General features: G+C 35.5%; 2 protein-coding genes across 2 annotated transcripts in view; one reads left to right on the top strand and one right to left on the bottom strand.

Annotated features, from left to right (window-relative positions):
• Positions 1-11,964, bottom strand: part of LOC128144187 (sodium channel protein type 2 subunit alpha-like) — a 79,720-nt gene extending 67,756 nt beyond the window's left edge. Inside the window, exons 1-2 of the mRNA XM_052792657.1 lie at positions 11,768-11,964; positions 2,032-2,278 (exon numbers count right to left, since the gene is read on the bottom strand). The gene's annotated coding sequence lies outside the window, so the exon portion shown is untranslated. The remainder of the gene's footprint in view (positions 1-2,031; positions 2,279-11,767) is intronic.
• A 9,908-nt stretch (positions 11,965-21,872) lies between these two features.
• The window catches only part of SCN2A (sodium voltage-gated channel alpha subunit 2), an 81,499-nt gene continuing 77,634 nt past the window's right edge, over positions 21,873-25,737 (top strand). Inside the window, exon 1 of the mRNA XM_052792621.1 lies at positions 21,873-22,146. The gene's annotated coding sequence lies outside the window, so the exon portion shown is untranslated. The remainder of the gene's footprint in view (positions 22,147-25,737) is intronic.

Here is a 25,737-nt window from a genome sequence, read left to right as displayed (position 1 = left end):
CAGAGGCTGGTTTCACAAAGAAAAACCTATCCCCTTATCTGCTGAAGTGCTTTGAAGTATTTTTTTACTGTTATAGATTATTATGTTTTCATAACTGACATTTACCTTGTTTCTCCTGGCACCTTGACACTATTGTTTACTGCTTTAAAAATATTTGAATAAGAAACAGAACTCCAAAAAGACAAAAAGAGCCCCAAAATGTCACTGCTGTAATCCAAAGTGGTAAATGCAATGCAGTGCAGAGTTAATTGAGATACCTGAAGATATCTAGTCAAAACTATCCATGGGTCCTAAGCCAAGGAATCCCTGAATGTCAGTTCCACAAAAGTAGGTGTTTTCAAGGAAAGGAGTGACTTCCTCAAAGCTGAAAACAGGCTCCAGCATTTAGCACCTGCCCAGAACCTGCCTTTTCTTTTAAGTGTAATCTACTAATTTGAACTATGATAATTTGTGGTTACAGGTCCTAACTGACTAATATGTAGGATTTGTTTTCCTTTTTTCCATTCCTTCCAACATTTATCATTCATATGTTGTGTCATTTTCCTTAGAATATAATTTATCTGTAGCAATGACTATAATTTTTGGCTGGATTTGTACAGTCAGCCTCAGTAACCTATAGGCATTACTGTTATGTAACTAAATGAAAATAAAAATAATGAAATCACCACCAAGTATTTGTTAATAAAATTAATAAATCACAGAAGACAAAATACTTACTTATTATGAGAATATGAAATCAACTAATAATGGTATGGAACAGAAATAATATTTCCTTAATAAAACCTTACTTTAAAAGGATTTAGAAGGGGGTAGTGATAAGTGGCTGAGTGTGAATTGATCACTCCCATTGGCTGAAACCTGACTGAAGAACAGTAAATACAGGAAATACTAATGAATTAATACTAATGAATTAATACTAATGTGGTGCTTCAGGGATGTTACATGCAATTTTATTTAATATCCTCAGTAATGACTTGCAATAAAGTGTGAAAGCATGTTAACTAAATCTTAAGAACCCCAATCTCAACAAAAGAAAGTACTGTAAGACTTTGGAAATCTGGGTAGAATATAATACATGAGGTTCAATCTGACTGGTGAAAGACTAGGCAGATGGGAAAACACTCAAAACAGATTAGATTACAGACTGGCAAGCAATCTCAGACCTGTCTGAAAGATCCAGAAACTGTTTCTTTGGAGGATATCTTTGGAAGCTGCTCTCTCTCACCAAGATATTGCTATGGATAATCTTTCCCCCCTCTTATTTGCCTGTTTGTGCCCACTGCTGTTCCACACTCATCTCTTTTCTTCCCTTTCTACCTCACTTCAACATTTGCTTTTGAATTAATTTGTTCCTATTTCTTCTCTCCTCCTTCCTAGGAGTGGAAATAGCGGATTAAGATTCTTACATCAAGGCCAACATACACGGTACCTAGTAAACTGGAGTAATCAAAAATAGATAGGTTATGTAAAGAAATGAACCTGGATTCCTCATATACGTACCTGCAAGTTGTAGAACCCCCAAAATAAATTGACCCATTTATTTATAAAAATTGACCAAAACCTCCAGTAATTCTTTAAATGCAGTCCTGCTTTCTATTTTCTTTAACACCATAAGTTGCCTCTGAGAAGGTGTGAAAAGAGATCAAGTGTGAATACTTGAAGTATTGGAGAAACCTGAAGAAGGCCAAATGAAAACCATATGCAATGGAAGAGGAAGAGGAAGAGGAAGAGGAAGAGGAAGAGGAAGAGGAAGAGGAAGAGGAAGAGGAAGGGTGTCTTTCTTAGCACATCAACCTAGTTGGAATACAGTACTTAATTAATATTTTTCAAATACCTTCCAATGTTAAAGATCCTTACATTCTAATGGAAAATAGTTAAAATACATGTAACAAATTTCTACAGCTAGACCTCATTAAAGATGTTCATTTAATTTTCCCAATGATATTTTAGTGAAGATATATAGTGCTATATCAAATGGCCATCTTATGAAGTGAAACATTATTTCTGGCTGAGAAGAAAAGATAGTCTTACCTTTGTTTTTCTACGAAATGCCAGATCTCAGAATTTAGCCACTGGATCTTTTGCTATCAGGAAAACAAAAAGGCTGCATTCCTAGCAGAAAATGGAATTGGTAAGAAAAGTTTTTCCTTGGGAGCTGAAGCTTCTTCAAGACTGAAGTTTCTTCAAGACTCTCTCATTCTTTGTTGCTGTGTCCAAATCTTCTCAAAATTAATCGCAATAGACAAAGTCTACATATCCACAGACACATTTTCCCAACCTAAAAGCAAAGAGACATAGGAAAAGCAGGATGGAACATGGGTTAGTCCACAAAACTTAACACAGACTGAAAGTACATTTAAGAATATTCTTTAAGTGATATGAGTTTCAAAAATTCAATTTATTCTGCATGCTTTAGCTAAAAGGGAAAAATGGGTCTTGTTGAGATTACTGCATGACTAGCGCAGTCTTTTATAAACACGGGATAACTGTGCCCAGGCTAAACAGGAGTGTTCTCATCTGTCACTTAGGGAACTGCACAGTGTATCATTACTCCCCACTGGCTTTACTGTCTTTAACCAGGAATAGAAGTTAATTCAGTCTATATTTGCATGAAAATATGGATACTTCTTCATGTTATTTATCTTAGAGAATGTTGTTTTTTCTTCGTGTGACAAAATTTTTCATTCATCTCAAGCAAAGTAATAGAAGAAAAAGACAATTTCTTTTCCAGGTTCTTCAATTTAAAGATTGCATCATTACAAAAGCTGAGCAAAGGTTGGCTATGGCTTCCTCAGTCTTTAAATCTTTAATAATCTGAGTATCTAGTTCATTACATTTAAATAGTCTACTTAGAGCTTGCAAACTTCAGTCTTCAGCCATTGAGATTGAGATGAAATGTCTTTAAGACATGTATTCTCATTTGAACTAGATATATTTCTGTCTCTTTTTGTACTTTTTTTACTGTTGTTATTTTGTTTTTAGTCCTAGAGAAGAAAAGAAAAAGAAGACATCCTTCTTTTTTAGGTCTCTTCTGCTTAAACAGCCCTTAATAATACTTTTCTCCAAATATAGTGAGAATGAGCAGCCACTGTAGAAACTCTGTAGACAAAGAAAATCAGTGTAGACACAGATCGGGCCAAAGAGAACACAGAAGGTGGGCAAAAAGAAAGTGAAAGCTTTCTACTACAGCACTGCTCCTCTTATTTATAAAGATAGAAGATCTACAAGTACTCCTACAGAAAATATATTTCAAAAACTAACCTAGATTTTACGTAGTACTAGTTATTATTAATCTAGAATTACATTTTTCCCAAAGATACAATAAGTGGTACGCCAATTAGAGCTTCTATTTGTTTAATAATGTAACGTTAAGTCATTCCAACAATTGCTAACAGCAAACTCTTTCAACGTCCTGGTCATTTTCAGTAAGGTACTGATTCAGCACATCTTACTGTGGTGAGTCACTACTGGAGAGGCTCCACTGAAGACATCTGAAAGCTGTGTCTCCAGTACTAACCTCAGGGGATCATGACTCTCATACTGCCACCAATGATACTTATCCACCAATGCATATTTTCCACTGAATGCAGCTTTACCTGGGGGTATGTAGGGGATTTCCCCATCCCTTTGCCTATTGGGTACATCTGGATTCTGTCTCTGAAGTAGCTTTGTGGCTGAAATCTGATCTCATGGTCAGATACAGTGCAAGTAAGCAAAATGTGTAAGTGCTGTTGCTTGCAAGTTTTAAAATAATATGAAAGGCATACTTTAGCTTCCTAATAAAAGAGTAATCACTAATACTAATCATTCATATGACATTTATTTTCAAAAGAGGGGGTGTAACTTCTATCCAGTTGTTAAAATATTTGCCAGTTTGCAAAAAGTTGAGGAATTCATCTTTGATGTGTGTTGAGGAATTCATCTTTAATGTGAAAATTGTTAATAACTCTAGGAGTGCGGGTAATTTCAATAAATCTGTGTTTTGAATTAGAACACAAGGCAAAGAACCTTTTTTCACATGTAACCCTATCACCTAGTCTCCATCTCCCTATTTATTACATCCTATGTATGTTTGTATTTGCTGTATCTCCAATGGATAAGAGATGCAGCTTTGTATCTACTAATGCTATACATCATGGTAGCATAGTAGTATCAATGGTAGTCACAGCAAAAACTGAAGGAAGGAGGTTGGCAGAATTGTGAGCCCTTTGTCATGAATTTATAATAGGCCTAGGCCATGTCAGAGTAATTTCATTACAGAATTTCAATTATTAATAACTTACCTCATGTGGTTTTTAGCATTTTTTTCTGTATAATGCAGATATTTGCAATACATTAAAAAAAAATACTTTGGGTTTTTTTTAATCTAATGTCTTTGGTTCTCACCTCAAGACTAGAAATTTTCATAGGCAGGTCCAGATTATACGGTTTTACTGTAGCTGAAAGTGACAACAGAAAATTATTTTGGCTGATATCATGTTGACCAAAATAATTTTTATTTGGGATAGATTATCCTGATTCAGCTTCTGAGAGTCAATCATAGGTAAAATCTCAGGCCTAGTCAGAGTGATTCCTGATGGACAGACTATACTTTTTCTTTCCTGTGGGACTCTTTCCTGAACTCTTCTGCCTACATGGCATCAGCATTTATTTTAAGACTGGTTAGAATATCCTTCAAATTCTGAGACATGATATTGCTTCAAAAAAATTTTCAAACTATATCCTCATGCACTTGAGCTCCCTTTCAATGAGCTGGAAAAGATAGTTGCATATTACTGTCATATTGTCCCGTGGCAAAATGTGTGATTCCATCCGAAATGTGATTTAGAAAAGACATGGGCTTATTCAAAATTAGATACTCTTATAAAGACTGTTATAGGACAATATGCCAGTGATGGTTTCAACTAAGCGAAATCTTGTGTTAGAGATGGATGCCAGACAATGAATGGAAATCGTGGGCCACTATATGGACATTTGAAGCGTTAAGTGATTATAAAAATGTTAACCCGGTTTTAGATTAACAAGAAACAGAGTTATCCACCAAATTAATTGTCCAGATTCAGAATTATTTGTTGTGTGTTCCCCATAACCTAGATTCAACTAATTCCAAATATTTTTTTGTACTCAAATTAAAATTCAAATGTGTTGAAAAATGAAACGCTGGAACATACACCAGTATCCACTGTGGAGGTGTTAAAGAAGTCACAATAACACCAGTTAGCAATATCTAAATGCATTGCAGTATCAATTTTGCTTTGTAAAAATAATAGAAAGGTCTGTTTGTAAAGTAATACTCTTTTCTAAATTTTTCTAGGGGAACTTATGCAAATGCATTTGCAACAGAAAATATTGCTTATGAACCTAAAAAGAAATAACAAACTAAATTCAGAAAATTAACTGAATCATTAAGAATCATGCAGCTGGAACACTTACTTTCCTAGTCTTACTAAGCCCCAGAAACTAATCAATACAAAATATGAAAGAATAAACTTTGTATAGCACAAGATTAATGGATTGTATTTAGACTTTGACAGTTGTCTAGGAAACTGAAAGGGAAAAAATTGGAACTTCTGACTGAGAGGCTTACACACAATTCTCAGCTGAATGTGATCGCTACTACACAAGGAGGAAAATGCACAAAAAGTCAACATGAAAATAGAGTGCTTTATACCTGTGGTTTAACACAGCACATGAAAAATGTACATGGATTTCTTCAAGGCGTTCATTCAGGCATCATGGAACTGCCTAATACAACTTAACCAAGCCCTAAGTTTGGAATATTTTCCGAATGGATTATGAAATTATGACTTTGATCTAGTCACTACCTGTATGTAAAAAATCCAAAGGAGCAAAGCTTATGAGTTACAGGTTCTACCACCTCTTTAAAAGGTGTCTCTTGTAATGTTGAAATTTAAGTATATTAACAAAGTACTGTACTAATTACAGGCCTATAGCTTTAAGTAATACACACTACAGAATGATAGCTAGTGTTATAGCAGCTACTAGAATTCTGGTATTCTTCCTTTTACAACACAAACTAAAGCAAATTGATGTGTAGGAAATACATGGCAAGTAACTTAAACTGGTGTTAGCAAAAACCTTTCAGGAAGACACCTTTAATACTCAGTTACAACTTCACTCAGTAGGAACAAATCCCTTCCTAGCACAAGTTGAATTTTTTTTATATTGCTTTTGGTCAAAACTTCTGTCTCGGGTCAGACTTCTTCATATGAACATTTTGGCCTTAAATATTAGTGACAGGCTTTTCTGCAGACATTTCATCTGAATGAAAGTAAACATTAGGATTGCCCTCTTTCAGTTCAATCTGACCTTGGACCCTTGGGCCCTTTTGAGAGTAACTACTTATTTCTGTCATCAAGTTTATTCCATTCAGACCTAATGTAACATTATAAATAGATTGCCTTTCTTATTGTAAACCCTAGCACTTTTGCTTTCATCTGTCGTACACAAGTTTTACAGATGATTGGGATTTAAGTTAAAAGAAAGTTAAACAGAATTTTTAAAAAAAAGATTCAAAGCTGTTTGTGGTAAGTGGAAGTTGCTTTGTTCCCTGATCAGGTGCAAGAGTGCAAGTTAGGCATATGCCTTTACTCATCATTTAAATGTGCTTGCTCTCTCTGTGTAACATAAAAGTTATCACAGGAAACTTGAATTTTTGGACACAGTTTAGATTTAGGGAATTCTTTCCCTCTAAAGAGTGCTTTTCAATGGAAAACACACTCAAGTATCTGTTCAAATAAGAACAATTTGTCTGTGGTGAAAAAAGTCTTGCTTTCTAAAATGTATAGGGCTTCTTCATTCCTGTGACTTAATATCCTAATTTTGTACTCTACTAGCTTGATCCTTATTGCTTAACCACTGCACAATCACATATACATTCAAAAGTAAATGCTCTTAACAGTAATAACTGTAGAGAAATTTCAGTGCCCAAGGAAATCAAGTTGGTAGAATGTTAACTGCATTTGAGAAAAAAAAAATCTGTGTTTTTAGGTGGGACAGAGGTGAAGTCACCTTCAGGTTTCCAGGATCACCACACATATATTTCAAATATGAATAAAAAGGGATAAAAATATTCTTGTATCAAAGTCAGTTACACAGTTGTACTCTGTGACTGGCTTTTGAAAAGGCAGTGAGAGTTTGCTAACAAAGTGCATTCTTTTTAACATCTGAAAACTTATTTGGACATATTTAAAATTAGACCAAGAACTTTGGTTTGGTTGGAGAGTATATTTTTAACCAACATATATTTGGAATTCCTCACTGTGTCCAAATATTAAAAGATAGTACAATAGCACATAACAAAGGGCAGACTTTTCAGGATACTCAAAACAATATAGGCAAGAATTTGGGACATGTGGGCCCAAATTCAGGCTACATGGGCTCAGGAAGTTTCTACTCCTATCCCAGGACTACCAGACAGTGGAAGGACATGATTTATGAGAAACGATGGCATTTTTTTCTCAATGAATACAGTAGCCAGGCCATGTAGTGCCATGTTGCCCTATATAAAAAGAACTATTTTTCCTGTGAACCATTAATTTCCTTTTATTCCTTGCTCATTTTAATTCTTCATCTGCATTTCTGTAGTGATTTTGAATACAAACTTGTAACTTCTTAGAAACCTATATGTAATCATACATAATAATATTTTATGGTTAAGCGGACCATGCAACAATTTGTGCTAGCCCCAGATTTCACACACACATAAAGGAAGTTTCTCACTTCACATTGTTCTTAAAAAAAATTACGCTAAAAGGTCAGAAACACTGCTCCCCTCTCATATCAAAAAACAGGACCTAATATTAAATAAGCAATGTCTAATTTAAGCATAAATCATCTATAAATGGAAATTGCCTGCTATGTGTCTCTATCCCAAGATCTTCCTGTTAAGTGGTTATACTGGGGTATAGTAAAGGGGATCACAGAACCAATAGTACTGATACTCTTCTCAGCCATTTTCCATACTGGCCTCTGTGATATCCTTTCAGATTTACTAGTGTCCCTCATACTTTCATTCAGGAAATCCTGCAAAGTATGAGGATGTACCTGATGCAGTGCAGGCATAGGGAGTCAGCTGTATATGCTGTTTAGCTGATCTATACATAATGTAGTAACTTCAGCATATGTGAAACATTAGCTTTGCTGAGCAGGTAGCTCAACAGTACAGCATGTATGCAGTTGATATACCTGGGATGTGCCAGACTCACTGCATATGGACTACACAGCCAATACATACATATTCAAAACGTGATCATTTGATAAGGATATATGACATCCAGGAAGTTGACGGATCAAGTCAGGAATCCAGAGAAGAGCAGGAAAAACAGTTCCAGGTTGAAAAAGGTATCTGTGCACGTGATAGCTCTATGATTACACTTGCCTAAGTAAAACTACTCAGTAAGAAAAGATCAATAACAATAAAGAACAAATAACTAGACAAATAATTAATCTGAGCATAAATAACCTTTTCCTTAAGGTTTTTACAGTTAAAGAGCCTCATAAAAGCTTAATTAAGTTTTAACTTAGTTGCATTTTTTTACTGTAAAACACATTCCATGATCTGTCTTAGTTGGTATAGTAAATGAACAGTAATTTTTTGTAGGAAGACATTACCAAGACTGGTGACCACTTGAAGTTTAGCAACAATTTGAAATGACAGTTTTGGGGTAGGTTGGCTAGTGCTTTTGGTTTGGGGGTTTCTTTGTAACGGAAAGAAATAATTTTGGGATGGATAATGAACAACTGAGAGACCAGATACTTTTGTGACCTAGAATTTAACTTGCTTACTCCTGTTTAGGATTACAGTGGTAGTACGCTCATATTATGATTACTCAAGAGCATATGATGCTCCTACTCTATATTTATATTTTTAAGTAATACAGTCTCTGCCTGAGCTGCTCTTATCCCTCGTCCCTCTGCTTTACCTCACCATAAGACAAGGAAAATCAAGCAGTAACACTATAACAGTAATATACTAGGGATTCCATTTGTTCATAAAGAAAATTTTGATGAAAGCAGGTGAACTGGTTGTAAGATACCAGCTCCAATATCAAGGTTCTATAGGAGGGGACTCAATACCAAACTTAGGGAGAGATGCCATTGGCAATATGCTTCAGAGATATTAATCAGGAGTAGTAGCTGTAATGAGTAACAGTAGCTTTCCAATGAAGAGGATGCAGTTTCCTGTAGATGGATTTTATGGTGGTTGACACTTGATTTGATGGACCCACTGAAGCCACAGCTCAGAGTGTACACATTTGTTCTGTAAGCAGTCTGAACTAGTAAGCATCAATTTTATTATGATATTTTAAACCTTTTATTTATTCAAGTGAGGATGAAAAAACAATATTCCCTCCAAATGGCTACAGTATATATTACTGATTAACAGCTATAAGGTAAAAAAATATAGAAGAGTTACACTGAGTGGCAAAAACGCTAATTAGACTTTTGAAAGTTAAGTTTCTAACTAGAATTTTTTTATAAAGAACAGTGTAAATGTAATTTCCTGAAACTTACTTTCAATAGTCATTTTCAGAGTTCAACAAATATATCATCTTAACAAATAAAGTACCAAATATCAGAAACTTGCATTTATTTTCTCTTAGGTTTAACTCAAGCAGAGTTCAAGCAATTTTTTCATTGTCACCTTATGGCAAGAACAGCATATGGGTAAAAAGGGCCAGGATTTGCATGTTAGAGAACAAGGTCACAACTTTCTTGCCTTGCACAAAGAACTCTCTTAGTATCTGCTATTCTCTGATCCATCAAAAGTTGTGGAACTCCAGCAACGTAATTAATACATAGCATACGCATAACAAATTACATAGGGCTGAGAACGTGAGTAGCAGAAGGAAATGGATACCATCAGTCAGAAAGTTCCATCTTACATCCCACCATCCTTTTTGCTTCTAAAATCCTTAGTCTTCCGAGGGCAAATAAATTTATCTCCATGCCTAATCTTCATAAGGTACAAGTAAACTCATCTAATGCTATCTGATGAAGAAAAAGAGGTGAAAACACAAAATGTGTCATCAGCATATTGATTAAAAACCCCATACTTTCCATACTTTCTCATTTCCCTTGATCCCTCCCCACTCCAGGTTACCTCATAATAAAGGGAAATGACCAAACTGCCACTCTGACAGAATCTGATAGGGCACAGGGAATTGTTTCATGTTCTCCAATGAAAACGTGAAAGTCTCTACCTCTGCTAGCATCTAGTATCATCTAAACAGAACCTTACAATACTGAGCTTAATTGGCACAGCGAAGAAAATCAGTATGGACTCTTAACTTCTCATTAGAGGGAAAAATCATAAGCTAACAACACAAACATAATTTCTATAAATATCAAGGCCTAATAAACAACATATCTGTTTAACAGGTGCTATGAAGCTTCAGATTACTGCAGCAGCTCACACTCTAGTCTTTAACAATCTTTCCTCCCAAAATGGAGATGTGCAAGAGAGCAAAAATTAAATATTAAACTGGTAGAGATAAAAAGTCATCTTCTGAAACTGTTTTCTTAACAAATCAATTATGAAAGCACAAACATGATATGTTTTTAAAACAAACATCATCATTGTTATTATTTATTTATTTTGAAGTTACACAAGGACACCACAGGTACATTGATTTGGCACCATAAAAAATACAAATTAAAAACTTCATTCTTTCATATCACTACTTCAGGTACAGGCCACACTTGCTATTCAGAGTACCACCTGAGACCCAGTCCTGCTTTCTTTTTTTTACATGGATTGAGGTGGTGATTTGTAAAGAGTGGGCTCCTTATTCTGCTGTATGTTTTTTTGTCATTTTTTAATTTCTACTGTTTTGTCTTAGAAATAATTTCCAAATTAATACTATGATAACATATATAGTTTTAATGTGAACGTATGTCTGTAGAAACACTACTGAAAAAAGAATTCACATATCAAAGTGATCTTCAATAGATATTTTCCTTTTACCTTTGATAACTGATGGCTTTATTTATTACTGATAACAATGAATGAGACAATAGATAAATGGACAATAACATGAAGAAATATAATAATTCCTGTGCTGATTTCTTCAAACAGTCCTAATAAGAAGCATATATTAAGGTAAACAGTAATGTTACAGACAAAATGTGAACTGTATTGTCGGTGTGGACCTCTGGTTAATTAACAGTTGGTGAGCCCCTTCTCTCATACAGAGACACACAACCATGCAAAAAAGATGGCACAGAAAGAAAATATTTCCTTATATATCTTTTACAAAATCTAGCTAATAAGGGAATTTCTTCAAATAGCATATATATATATTGAAAATAGCAGTAACAAGCCACATAGATTTTATTCCTGGATCATCAGAATCTGAGATGCTTAGAATCTTATGAGACCTGCTGTTCCTGAGCCTGAATATCACCAGATTTTTCTTCTTAGGAAACAAGGTCACTTCTATAAAATGCTAGGAATTAATTTAGTATACCTTGATTATAAAATGATCAGATTTTGCAAGTGAGACTACTGCATCACAACATCACATTAAGAGTAAAAGGCCACATATCAGATTTAACGAGGTTAAAATGAAAAAAAATCACACCATCATCACAATCAGTCAGTACAAAATGGCTTTGAATTCCCCATTCCATCTTTGGCTCTACCTTAACAGCAAACCAGAGGGTACAATCCGATTCCGAAATGTGGAAAAGATCATATTGCCAAGATTTATTATGGGTACAATTAAATGTTTTGCCAGCTTACCTGATTGAAAGAGAATGACAAATCACTGCAAAGCCCAGCATCCAAAAATAATATGATAATATATGTCTCCTCCTGAAATAGTCCAGATTTCCATCCACAAAGCTTTAGTAATTAATTATAATTTCTGTATTCTCAGTGGAAAAGAAAACACAGAGACCTTTCCAGAATCCTCTCTGATTCTGCCTCCGCTTCCTGTTCTCAGTCTCACTCTATGGTACCCAACATATATCAGAAAACAGCTTATTAGGAGAAGGGGGGAGTGAAGGGTGGGGGAATGGAGGGGGAGAAGTGAAAAAAATGCAGCACCTAACGTGGCAGCTCCACCTACTGGTAAAGATAATGAATGAGTACAAAGCATCCGCTTAGGAGGCAGCTTTATCCCAGTTTATGCTGACCTACACTGCAAACATCTCCTCTGGAGTTAAGTTCCTCCAGGCAAGAAACAAAGCAGACCAACAAAACCACACTGATTATTGACTAACCCGTTTAAAGCCTTTTTCTGAAAATAATTAAATTAAATTTAAACACATGTCTATATACATTCAGCAAAACATATAGTTTTAAATGTGCCATTTCCTTTAAAAATCCACAGGAAGAGAAATGTGTAAATAAGAGAGCTTAGACACTGACTGCACCCCTAACTGGTGTATGCTGAGCTTGCTGATTATCTTGATACTGTCTTATTCATTAAATACTACTATGCATTTTTGGCATCATGTTAATTTCTTTTATGTGTGTAAAATGTACTATGCTTATGTGAAAAGCACAGCTCAAAGTCTTTCCCTCAGACAGGATTCCTGAGCATGTACAGATTTACATTTGCTTACCTAGGATTCCTCTGGCCATCCTGGGAAGAATTATTAGAGCAGTGGCTCTAACATCGCCCGGTCCGTGGGCAACAGTATTGAGTTAATAATGTGCTTCAGGCAACATATTATTTTGTCCTGCATGTCAGTTTGAGGAGTATTGTGTCTGTGGAAAGCAAGATGTAGAAACGCTGAGCAATGTCAGCAAGTGTGTGCAATATATTGACTCATAGCCTTGGGTTAGAGACCACTACACTTCCCAACTAATTTAAAATCAAGCTATCAGCTTTGTTCAGTCATGTGGGATTTAATGACCAAACATTATTTCGCAAAACAAGAAAGAAGAGTGTAAGAGACAATGAACATTTTGCTCTCTATCTGGTAGCTCCTGTATTTCTTTAAGTACCTCTTCAGCAGTGGCTAGAGATAGCCCCATTCTCTGTCCCACTTGTCACATACTTCGTTTTGGAAGCCAGGACTCCAAGGCAGCCGGCATGTATCCAGTCTGATGGCCACTACCGAACCACAACTACACAAAGCAGCAGTAGCGGTGACAACTGCCTACAACTGATGTCCCTTATCTCTAATATCATACAGATATCCCTATTTAAATAAGCATACTTAAACCACAGTCTTTCAGCAATTGTGTCAATTTGTGAGTAGTCCTGTTGATTTCAGTTAAGCTTGCTGCGTGCTTGACACATATAAATACCAAATTCCTGAATTTGGCTGATAACAGCAATTAGAAATACATTTTCAGAGGATGTATGTATTCTGTATGTACAGAATAATCTCTGTATATTAAGTGAAAAAGGTGTTCCCCTAGCTTGCAAATGCAGCTGCATTACTTTTCTCGTTTGTTTTTGTAAAACTGGCACTCCTGATCCTGTTCAAGCAAATCCCCCCTTTCATTTCAAAAAGACTTTGAGGGTGTGAACATATACCACAGTTTGATAAGAGAAGAAGAGATTTGTTCTCCTTTTGATTTTAATGTTTACATTTTCAAACTTTCAGAAATTAAGAAGGAATATATTTTTAATAAAAATGTTCATCGTCTCTAGAGCATTGGTTTTGCTTTCATAAGATTATGCTAATTTAGCAAAGCCATGAATGAACAGAAGCTGGTGTCTTGATTTGAAACTGCTTAGAGACATTGTTTTGCAACCATATTGTGTTTTGAAAATCAAACCAGTCCTTGGATAGGACTTTCATTTGTTTACATGCTGAGTTTCTTTTATTTATTATTTTTAATCTTAAAATTTTTTCTTAGTGGTCTTTGGAAGTTTTCTTTAGAAAGTCTTTATGTCGTAGTCCAAATGCAATCATCATCTAGTAATGTGCCAGTTAAGGGTGGGTTATACATGTTGAATCTGCTTCTCCTGGAAAAATAAAGAAATTCTAATCCACATAACAAATTATTTCAACCTCATTAAAAAATAGGAAATATAGTCCTTAATACCAGCAGTGTAATTCCAACAGAAAAGGGTGTATAAAAAGCAGGTTTGAACCTGAGCTGCTTCAGAGATTTGATTCTCTGACAAGTTTTATAACAGCATATTCTTAGGATAACTAATTTTTATGTGCCGATGTTCCAAAAAATGGTTAGATTAACATCATATTACTAGAGAACCTCCAGTCCTGCTTTCTTGCAGTAGTACCCTTATATTGATTGCAATCTTCTGTGATGTACTGGTTGGCACAATGACTGTACATAATGTATTCATCTATACCAAGACAGCCTTCTCATAGGTTTAGGTCTGATATTAGAGAAATGTTGTGTCACTGATTTAAACAATTACCAACCCTCACACTAAAAAGAAAATCCAGAAAGGAAAAGTTTTGTTTGTAGGAATGATCATGCCACAAAAAGTCATGATAAATACTCATTTATGAATATGGCTCACATGTGGCTCATATTCTTCTTTAATCAATGTACAGGATTGCCTGTATAGTGATTCAAAGTCGTTGGAACCAGTCAGAGTCTTTGATTTACTGAAACAGAGTTTGAATCATGTTCTTAATGCCTTAGCACTTTTTAAATCTATCAGTGGAACAACAGGGCAGAAACAAATGACTATGCAATATGCATAAATATATATTTATACTATAAATACATCAAACCATCTATATGGAACAACCCCCCCCCCCCGAATTTTTAAACATGAAAATTTCATTTAAAAAAATGATCTTTCACCACAAATCTATATAAAGTGCATATATGCGACACATACTATGTATATCAAATGTATACATATTATGTATACAAAATCTCTCTCCCTCCTTTCCTCTGCCCCACTAGGTCCCACTGAACAGTCAACTGCCAGATCTGAAAAGCAAAAGTGGTCATTTAAAAGACAACAACAAATACACTGCTTTGACAAAAGTAATTTATACCAATGCCAGCCTGGCACTTGTTTCAATGTAAATTATTAGTACAACTTTTGATGAATCACCATTGAAAGTTCATTTCAGAATTACATTTAAAAATGTAACTTGAGAAGCCCTGACATTTCTAAATAATGTGTTTGTCTGGGAATCCTGCCCCAGGTGCAGTTACGCTCTCAGTAATGAGTGAATAAATGCAAAGCTATTCAGTCACTTTTAACTGAACAGCTGGAACAGAAATGTTGAAGTATCTTAGTTGCAAAAAGAAATATCATTTTGAAGTGTTAAACATGAATGAATACAGCCCCTGTATGAGGTCTCATATAAGGGCAAACCCTGTACATAGCTCACATGTAACTTCTTAGCAATGCAGTCATCAGCTTGTTTTAACATCAAATTTTGATTTTGTTTGATTAATACCATTATTTTTGGACAATAGTTCTCTTTCATAATTCTCAGGCACTTTTGTGAACACTATACGTTACACTACTCATAATTTGTCAAAGTACCACGTACTTAAAGGCACCAAAATACAAGACATGCTGTCATAGCTATTCCTTCAACTACTTACCAATATTAGCCTTTGAAAGTGACCTGAACTGCAGTTATTTAGCTAAGTGTGATGGATCTGACTTTAATTCAAGTTCAAGTGTATAATCGTATTCTTCCACCTTCGGTTTCTTTCTTTTTTCCTCCTCTTTGTCTCTAGAGTGCAGAATCAAAAAACCTGTTTGTAATAAATTTTGTACCAGAGTTACTAAAGTATATTTACAAGCCATGGACCTGCCATAGTGGCTTTCCAGCTAATAATCTGCACTTTTACTTGAGACACTTTTTATTTGACTCCTGCTTAGGGTGGTAAGCAAAATTTAGGGAAGGCAATACTCTTAACTGCAGTGGAAGAATCTGGTCTAACATTTAAGGAAGATCAGTGGTAGGCTTGCAAAGGAGTTTCTACAGTCTCTTTTTATTCAAAAACTTGTAGGTTGCACATGTGGAATTTCAAAACTGGGAAAGAAAATACAAAATGTGGCAAGCAGTCAAATGTTACGGAACAGAACTGCAGAACTTCCTGGGGTAAAGAGGAGCCAGAGGATACACCTCAACTCCACATCCTTGCTGTATCAACAGTAATAACATAATATTCTGTTTGTATAGGATCACTTAAAAGTATAAGGACTTCACAGTAACTTAAGCCTTTGACTGCTACGATATTTTAACTGGCCATAGAACATACTATCTGAAAAATTATCTGCTCAGAGTTATTCGTAATAATATCATAATAAAGATATGTGATCAGCAATCTGTACTTTAATGGTTGTAGCTTTCAATAATAATACAAAATTATTTTAACACTAATGTTACTAAATAATAGTTAGGCCCCTCCTATTCTTGTAGAAAAACAATACAAAGGCCATACCCAAATGGCTGCAAACAACGTGGTCCCAATAATTCCATCATTTTAGTAAAAATGTATTGAAATAATTCTCAAAGCATAAACCACCCCGACCGCCTTCCATATGTGCCTACATGTTTCTAAAATATTGACCTCTAGTTACAACTTTCCGGTCATTCAGATGAATTGCAATCACAATTTTAAAATTATTGTGAGTTGAACAAAATGTACACAACAATCACAGCTTAGTGATGTCTTAAAATATTCACATTATATACACAGTATATATATACACACACACTTTGTGTTTATATATAGAAAGAGTAGGGATCTTGAGTATCTACATTTTGAATAAATAAGATTATCATGTGAGACTGATATCTGTTTAGTCCAGTGGTCTAACAGTGGCCAGTACCACAGGCTTCTAAGTTCAAGATAATTAGCAGCAGACAATAGTAAAATAACTGGTCAATAAAAAGATTTTTTCTTATGCCGGTGATCCTCAAGCTAGAGGCAGGTCTAGCTGGCACACTACTTGGTTGCAGGAGCTTCACAGCCAACTTGGCATTGTTAATTAGTGAGAGTGTCAGTGAGAAGTTCCACAGGTTAAATGGAAAGATGTAGGTTTCCCACCATATATGTGCTAGATGTTTCTATCCTCTCGCATGTAGCAGGCACTGCATCTGCTGCCACTACAGAAGTAGTTTAGGAATTTCTGGGTGCTAGGAGCAATATTCCTTCTCATCTTGTTAGTCTTGCATGATAAGACTTTTTATTTTATGTCTATTTTGGCATAAGACAGGACAGTCATAGAAGGCAACTAATTCATAAGAAAATACTTTTTGCATAACATAATATACCTTAAGAACATGCAGATATACAGGCCAACATCTTAGGAAGATTCTGAAAAAATTATGTGAATAATAAGAGTTAGAAGAGGGAGCAGGCACTCAGATAATAAGGATTCAGTCTCTAAGGCTTGCAAACTTCTTGTGTAACTTCCAGAACATAATGTATGTTTGTATCTCAGTTTCTCATCTATGGAATGGAGACAATAATTCCTGACTTCAGAAGGAGCTATAGGATAAATTAATTCTGTTAGCTGATTATGCTGTAGAGAACAAAACTGAAGAAGTATTTTAATATTCTCTGTAATGTCCAAAGAGGCCAGCCAGGCCTAGGAAGCTATTATTTTAGGCCCTATATATTCACAGGACACAGACCATGTTCAAAAGAATCTACTATATATATGACAAGACAAATAAACAAAGACAAAATGCAAGCAAGCAGTTTCAGAGTGAACAAATACAATTTCAGATAGACAGTTTTTAAGAGGTGGACAAATGAATTAAATGATACCTCAGCAACAAGTGCAGTAGTGCTCCCAGAGCTAGTAACAAAATCTAATAATGTTCTCCCAGGACACCTATAAACACTGAGATTGCATTCATATGTTTTCATTCCATTTATTGCTACTGAGTCATGTGGTTTAATTGGTCAGATGAAAGGTAATCATCACTTGGAGAGAGGGGAGGTTTTGTTAAGCAAACCTCAAGTTATGATTTATTTATTTGCTAGTCTTTTAAAGCTGGAATGCCTAGAAGAATTGCTCTGTTTAATAACGTATGATTACCAAGTTGATTTTGCATTAGAAAGTTTTTCTGCATCTCACAGTATGCCTAGCAGTCATCCGCACTGAAAATAGTACCTTTCTAAGTAAATTGTGAAAATATACTACACTGAGAGTGCTGATACAAAATTTCAAACAATTGACTCTAATATGTTAAAAAAAAATAACTTTACCTTGATCCGCTTTTGGCCAAGAATAATAAAGATACAGAACACGTAAACTGTTTAGTGCACTGAATTGTGAAGTATGCCCAAGTTAATGCCTTAATGGTTCTGACTATAGGCATACTAATGTCTCAGAGAGCAAAGATGGAAGTGATATGTACTTTCAAAAACTGTTGTACACATTCCCTTTCAAATCTGTCTCCACTGTTAGTCATTAAAAGTGACTTCAGTGTTAGCCCCAGGCAGGCAAGAAATGACTGGCTTTACATTTTGAAAATATGAATGTGATTTAAAATATTCCCTTCTTCAAAAGTAATTATCAAGACCAAATAATTTTCATTGCATAGAAAATTTTTCAGAAATCTTTTAAATTCCAAAGCTATCTTTCTTCTTAGGCAGAGGTAAAAAAACTGGCAGCCGGCACTAATACACCTCAGATGCAAAGATTTTAGATATGAAAGAAATGTAACAAAATTAAAAGATTGCTAATGTTTAGTAGTCACCAGGGTAATTTCTCTTAAAGTAACTCTGGAACAGGGAAGAAAATATGCTTCATATTTAGAATCATCTTAAAGTTCAGTTTCACTTCAATGAGTAATTTGCAAAGGTGATTCTCAGACTTTAAAGGCAAGAATGATAGGCTTTATGATTTCATCAGAACTAAATAACAAAGGCTGATAACTTTTGATTGAGATTAATTTATGTCTTTTAATCAGATGACACATCAAGGAACCATGAACCTGTTCACTCTGCAGACCTCTTTTGCCGTAGCAATTTACAGATTCAGGTTTAGAGTTTGAGAGTTAAGAGATGTATGGATATAAAAGACAAAAAGAAAAAGTAAGGGTTCTAAATATGTGAAATAGCTATTTCTTTGAGGCACGTAAAGGACAGGCGAAGATAAGTGTCTCTTGGCCAGAATAGCTACTGGCATTGCTCCTTAGGCTTAAAAACCCATGCGCTGTGGAAACTAGAGTTTGACCTTTTGCTCCATCTCTTCTGGGTAAATGTTTTTGCATGATTTAGTAGAATGGTTATTTTTTATGCAGATGACTGTTAGCCATGCTCTGAGAAGCAAAGAGAAATTTCTGGTAGAAATGAGCTCTATCAGCACGGTTGAATAAGCAGAAAGATTCTTCTAGCTATCCTAGTTTTAAGACACTTAAATAAAAAAAAAAATCAGAAAATGAGATTTGTTCAATGGGTATTTGTTTTCATTCCTATATAATTACTATTAATATGATTAATAAAACCATGAATAAACCATGTTTGTATGTGTTGTTGGAGAGCTTTAGTAGATTTAGAATCAGCTCTGAAAGATTTACTGGAATTTGTTGATTCTCACAGTGCTCTTCTGAATTTTTCATAGAAAAATTCTTTATTTTCTCACATACTTGTAACTGGGCAAGTATGTGCCACTGACAAATGCAGTTTTTGTAAGAAAATGTAAACTTAGAAAATTCCTGTGAATTTCAGCAGTTAATTTTTTATTGTCTTTGACTTATTATGGCATTTTTTGTGGTATATGTGAGATATTATCATACTTCATTTTTATTGTACTCTTCACAGAGGATTCAGAAAAGCAAAGCTAGCTTTGCCAGTGAGCTTTACCATTAAGATGTAATTGTCATATACCTACAGATTAAAGAAGTGAGAGTGACAGACTGTAGAAGGATTAAGATTACAGAATAATAATAAAAAAAAAATTAAAAATGTTTCTCTGAGTTTGGGAGAGACAAAATAGTGTTTATAATGGAGCTGAAATGCATGTTTCTTCCCAGTACTCCTTTAGCTAAATGGTTACTTCACAGCTAAGAATAATATATTAGTATTATTATAAGTCATAAAGATTAATACAATCTCCAAATTTCTTGTAATACTTTTATCTCACTTTTAATATTTCAGATTTTATTAATTCAAATTATTTTTGTTTTTTTAGATAGCATAGAAATTCTTGTTTTGTTTATGAAGTAGATTAAATCCATACTTGAAATTTTAATGTTACCTATTCCAATGAAATGATTGTTTTGTGACAAGTACATTCAATAAGGCTTTAGAATATCAGCTTCACCAATTTAGGCCAACAGTGGACCTCTATCCATTCACGGTGCATTTCTGTATTTATACAAAGTTGCCAAAGTACATTCAAAAGTATTTAAGGTTACGTGCACTTTGGACTCCGGCCATTTTGGAGTGCAAGGTCTTCGTGGAATGCCGAGGTGCGCTTCAGCACCACGGACAGCGCCCACCCCCCTCCGTTTAAGAGTAGCTTGGGAAAAATTGACCATACTTTTCAGTGAAATCCTTTTTCAGGGTATAAATAGTATTTTTTATGTAAAATAGTATTTTAGAGCAAATTTCCTTAAAACAAGGTCAAATGAGAGTGTATGTTTCTGTGATAATAGGATTTCTAAAACGCTCAGTCCATGCTCACACAATAGGCATTTTGACCTATTACTATCATTACTTGAACTATTTTAGTACTTCGGAGTTCTTTCATGGTCCAAGATCCCATTGGAGGGATTGAACAAGCCTAGAAATTGATCTTTTTCCTGAAGAACTGACTCCAAGGGTTTGTGATAACAGTTATGAATGGTTTAAGCTGATACAAATATGAGTTGCTACAGAGAGGGACGGTCTCTCCAGCAATTTCCCTGTGTTGACATGAGTGATTTTTGTGGTGAGTTAGATCATGGATCCTAATTAAAAATTCCATGGTTTTCATCTAGATCCATTCCTAGTTAACTTTTGCACTTTTTCCTCCCCCAAACCCCATGTTTTGGTGAGGTGAAATTTTCCTCCACAGCTGAGAGTTGTTGAGACAGCCCTGCATGCAGGTGGCTGCTAGCTGTTTGATGTGACAGAGCAGGTGTAAGTGATAAAAAACTTTTAAGGAAATCGAGAGATAAAAGTAGACACACTCAGTTTTACAGCATTTCAGTATAAGGCATCCTTTAGCAACAGTAAATCCAACATTGCTGTTATGGGAATTGTGGCTAGAGACAACTGGGGTGAGGCAGTCAACTTGCATATTAGTTTTTTATAACTAATGGTATCCGGAGTATCAAAGAGCAGTTTCAAGATGCTATAAAATGCAGAAGAGAGCCTTAGATGAAAATAAGTAAAACAGATCACCATAAAAAGCTCTTTCTTGAGCAAAATAGTCCTGGCTAAATCCAAGCATCCATTCGTTTTGTCTTACATAACTTTTTTTTTTCCTCTGGCTTTCAATAAAGGTATAAATGTACTTTATATTTTGCAGAATCAATAATCAAAGGGGAAAAAAACAGGCACCCTTATTTTCTACTGTTTTGTAGTGGTGGGTTCTGAATAAAGAATGACTTCTTTATTTTTAAACATAAAGTGCGTTAGTACATAGTAAAATAAAGATACCTGGCAGAACCTTGAGTTTTCTGCAAGTATTTCTATACAGATGTACTGAAATACTTACTTCATTAATAAAAAAAAAAAACCTCTGTGCAGTTTAAATCTCAAACCAATTTTTAAAAATATGTAAGCATTCATTAGTCCTAACCCACTTACTTTATTTTAAAGCTGTATAATCAAGGGCTAATATGCGATTTAAAACTAAAATACAGTTGTTTTGATAGGGTGTTAAGAATCCAGCTGAGCTCATTTCCTTGCCAGTAGGTGGAGCTAGTACGTAATATGCTGCCTCCTTGTTTCCTCCCCCTCATCTCTTCTCCCCCTCCTCCTCCTCTTTTTTCCCCCATAACCAATTTTCTGATCGATGCTGGGATTCAAAGAGTGAATCTCAAAACAGGAAGCAGGCGAAGAGACTACAGAATACTGCAGAGGTTCTTTTGTTGCTTTGACGGGGAGGTTCTTTCTTCATTTCTTTCCTTTTTCATTTCAGTGAAATTAAGAGTTTACAAGCTTCTTTGCCTAGGAACCTGAACCTGCAGTAGAAGGAGCCTCATCATTTGCGAGTGTATGGATATTTCTTATGCCATGATTTGTAATTCTCTTTTAATCAGGTAAGACAACATGATATTTAATTAAAATGCTTAGGCAACAAATTCCAGTTGTTTTGTACCATGATTCTTCTGTTGTGGTGCCACACCTAGTTTTCAATTAATATTAATAGAGCAAGAGGAGAGGAAATAATAGCCATCTTTGCCACTGCATGGATTTTTCATCGTATTTAATTAGGTCTTAGCACAATAACAAAAAATGTTGTTTTTCTTTGGAGTTCTCTAGTGTTATGGGGTTTTTTAAGATTGTATGTTTATAATTAGAATTACTTTTGAGTTTGTATTTTTCATCCTAAGTGTGGTAATTTGTTGCTGGTTTTTGAGGTGGTCATCCACAAGTGTTTTCTTTTTCCAGTGGAGGCTATGTTGGTGCTGTACCCAGAATACAAATTGGAGTGTATTTTAAAGCATACAAATACATCCCTGGGATTGCCCAGTTTTAATGCAGAAATGTACTGTTGCTTCTTTATACCATCTTCAGTCAGAGGCTTTCTTCCTAAATTCATCATTTTGTTTCTGTGAGGTATAAGAGATTTACAGGATTCTCCCCTCCCTTATCTCCCAAAACAGCCTCTCCCTGATGGAAGACAGAATGGAGGACTTGTCTGTGACTAAACGTGGTTTTGCACTGCTGCAAATATCATATGAAACACATGTGTTTTGTGAATTGTTTAATACATATATATATATGAATGAATTTTTACTGTAAAAACTTCATTCCATATTGCATGAGAAAGAGGGGGAAAAAATGCTCCTTTCACTATTTTTTTTTAGATGCATGATACACACTGGGAGAGACAGTAGAATGACTCAGGAGGTGGGAAGCTCATGCAGCACCCCCTGACTCTTCTTTCAAACCTTCTGCTTTTTTTCTTACCTTCTCTTAATTACAGCAATAATTTATTTAGTTGGCAAAAACAACATAGAGATACATTGACTTGCACAGTCACAGATCAGAGAAAGGGCTCAGTAGCCAGTATATGAGAAAAAAAAATGTGTGATTAGTGCTTTTTGTTCTAAGGTGGTAAGTAGGAAAGCACTTAATCAAAATTTTCACACACCTGTGTAAAGGTAAACTTCTTTTTTTTAGTGGTGATTAGTGAAGCAACAGAAAATTGCCTGTTGGGATTTGAATGGTAGATGCTGCCTTGGCTTTAGATGTTTCCTTACGTACATGTGAAATGTTGAGAAGGTTCACATGCATTCTTGCTGTCTATGCGTGTTGCCTGCTTAGTTGTATTTTTCTGATCAATGTTTACAGTATGTATATATGGATATGGCTCAGCTATTGTAGTTCTGAAGATATTTTCACTAGATGGTATAGGATCATCCATTCTTGAACAGATCTGGAGAAAAGATGAAAAATCGCATCCAAATGATCTGCCATTTCCTCCGGTGACAAATGCATTAAAGAAATGGTGCTCTCTTATGTCTACAGGCCCCAATTCAACAACAAACAGGCATGTCAATGGGATGACTCACATTCTTAATATTAGGCAAGTGTATAAGTACCTGGCTCTGTTCTCTTGATTTTTAGACTGCACCAATGCTCAAGGAGAGAATAACTTTTTTTAAGCACAGAAATTTTGCAGTGTTCATAAAATGCAGTTAGTAGGACAAATGAGTATATAGCTTCAAAGACAAGCTATAGATTTACTTCTACATTTAAAAAATAAAAAAGAAAATCCATTGAGTTGTTACAAAACTTAAAGGAAAATATTGAAGCTGAATTCTTACAGATTTTTAGTATGTTAATTGTGAACATCAGTCTTTGGGAAATACAAACACATAAATGGCTATAACATATCAAAGCATGATCCAGTTACCTTTCAGTACCGATGAAGTCGGATGTCTCTGGAGGAGTTCAAGCAAAAGTTGACCCTAAGAGAAAGGTGGCCCTCCCTACCTTTTGTGAAACTTAATTTTAGGGGATATTTAAGCCTTCTTGTTATTTTTGTTCATCTGAATTACTGTAATTGAAGTGTACTCTGTACACATATAAGCATCAGATCTCCGCAGCAGAGACCAGCAGACCCACTCTGTAGCCAGAGCAAGAGCCCAGCAGCAGTTACCTTGTCAGCGCTGCTTGCTCAATTTCTTCATCGCAGACCTTGATGAATGGATTTGCTGGGTCACTACCTGCTTCTGCCCCTGAGTAGCCCCTAAGCTCTCCCCCTGAGGGTACAGAGAGGACACCTAAATCTAATATAGCCTATCATCTGCTTGAGTCGTACTAGGCACCAACAAATGCAACTGTAATACCTTCTTATGCATGCAGCTCTCAGCTGGAGTATGAAAATCACAAACAAGATTTTACTGTGTTGCTTCCGTTGTTTTAAGGCCACGCACACACTCACACCAACTTCTCCAGAGGACAGTGTGGATCCTCTGCAGCGGCAGGCCCTGTACTCCCCCAGAGCAGGGGCAGCCCCTCGCCCATCAGAGTCCCCCCACTCCTTTCTTTTTGCCCTTGGCCCTGGCTTGCCGAGCAGGTGTCAGGAATCCCAGAGGCCTCCTTTCTAGAGGCTTCCCGAAGCCACTCGAAAGAATGCATTTCTTGTGCCTCCTCTCCCCTCGCTGACACCTACCAGTCTCAGAAATGCTGGGTTAAAAGACATTTCTGTCAATGGTGGCCTGAATCTCCTGTTCTTCTGTTATTGTCTTTGAAAGACAAATAACGTACCTGATTTCAAAGAGGTGTTAACGAGGGGAGGCAAATGATGTTGTGAATCATTAAACACCACAAGGATAAGAATCATAAAAAAAGCTAAGGAGGAAATTGATGATTCTGTAGTCACTGCATGTTTGGGAAGATGTGCAGTAAAGAAGGTTTGGGACCAAAATACTAAAAGAGGACAATTTAAAGAAACATTGAATAACAATATTCATGTTACTCAGGTCAAATTCCTATTTTTTCCAAGCTTGCAACTTTACCTCTCTTATTTCTGCTCCTGAACCTACTATTGTTCCTTTTTTCTACCCTTACCTTCAATTTAACTTAGGCTGCTTCCCCTTTCTGCCTCTAACTGGTTTGGGACCAGCGGAAGGGCTTTGTTTCTGCTCCTGGTTTCAGCATTTGATGCCTCAGCAGCTATTGCTATCAATTACACTGAATGGGCTGCTAATGCTAGGCAGAGACACAGTCAACATGTGGCAGCTCTGTAAGTATTTACTGCAAGCCGCTAAGAAGCTTTTTCTGAGCATATTTAGAAATTATTTTAGAGAAGTGCTGAATCGCCAGATTTCAATAAATTTAAAAAGGAGCAACAAAATTCAAAGTCTTATATTACCTGAGCAGCCTACTTGACAAAATTCAGAGTAAAGAGGTTGTAGCAGAAGTTCTCAAAAAATGGCTGGAAAGATATTTTAATGTCACAGTATTACCAACATACTCATTAAATAATCACAAAAATAGTTTTAAATCTTCCTATTAAAAATGCAACAACATAGATTAATTGTTCTTGCCTTTTGGTTTCTAAACTTGTAGATTAGTGGAATAATACTTTCAACCTTTTCCCAATAAGTCAACTACAAATGTACTTTTTCTATTAAGTGGTGAAGTTTTTGTTGTTGGTAGCATTCAAGCTGAAAGAA

This window comes from Harpia harpyja, chromosome 7 (genome assembly GCF_026419915.1).
Source record: "Harpia harpyja isolate bHarHar1 chromosome 7, bHarHar1 primary haplotype, whole genome shotgun sequence".
NCBI classification, from domain to species: Eukaryota; Metazoa; Chordata; class Aves; order Accipitriformes; family Accipitridae; genus Harpia; species Harpia harpyja.
This window is presented reverse-complemented; position numbering and strand designations above follow the sequence as displayed.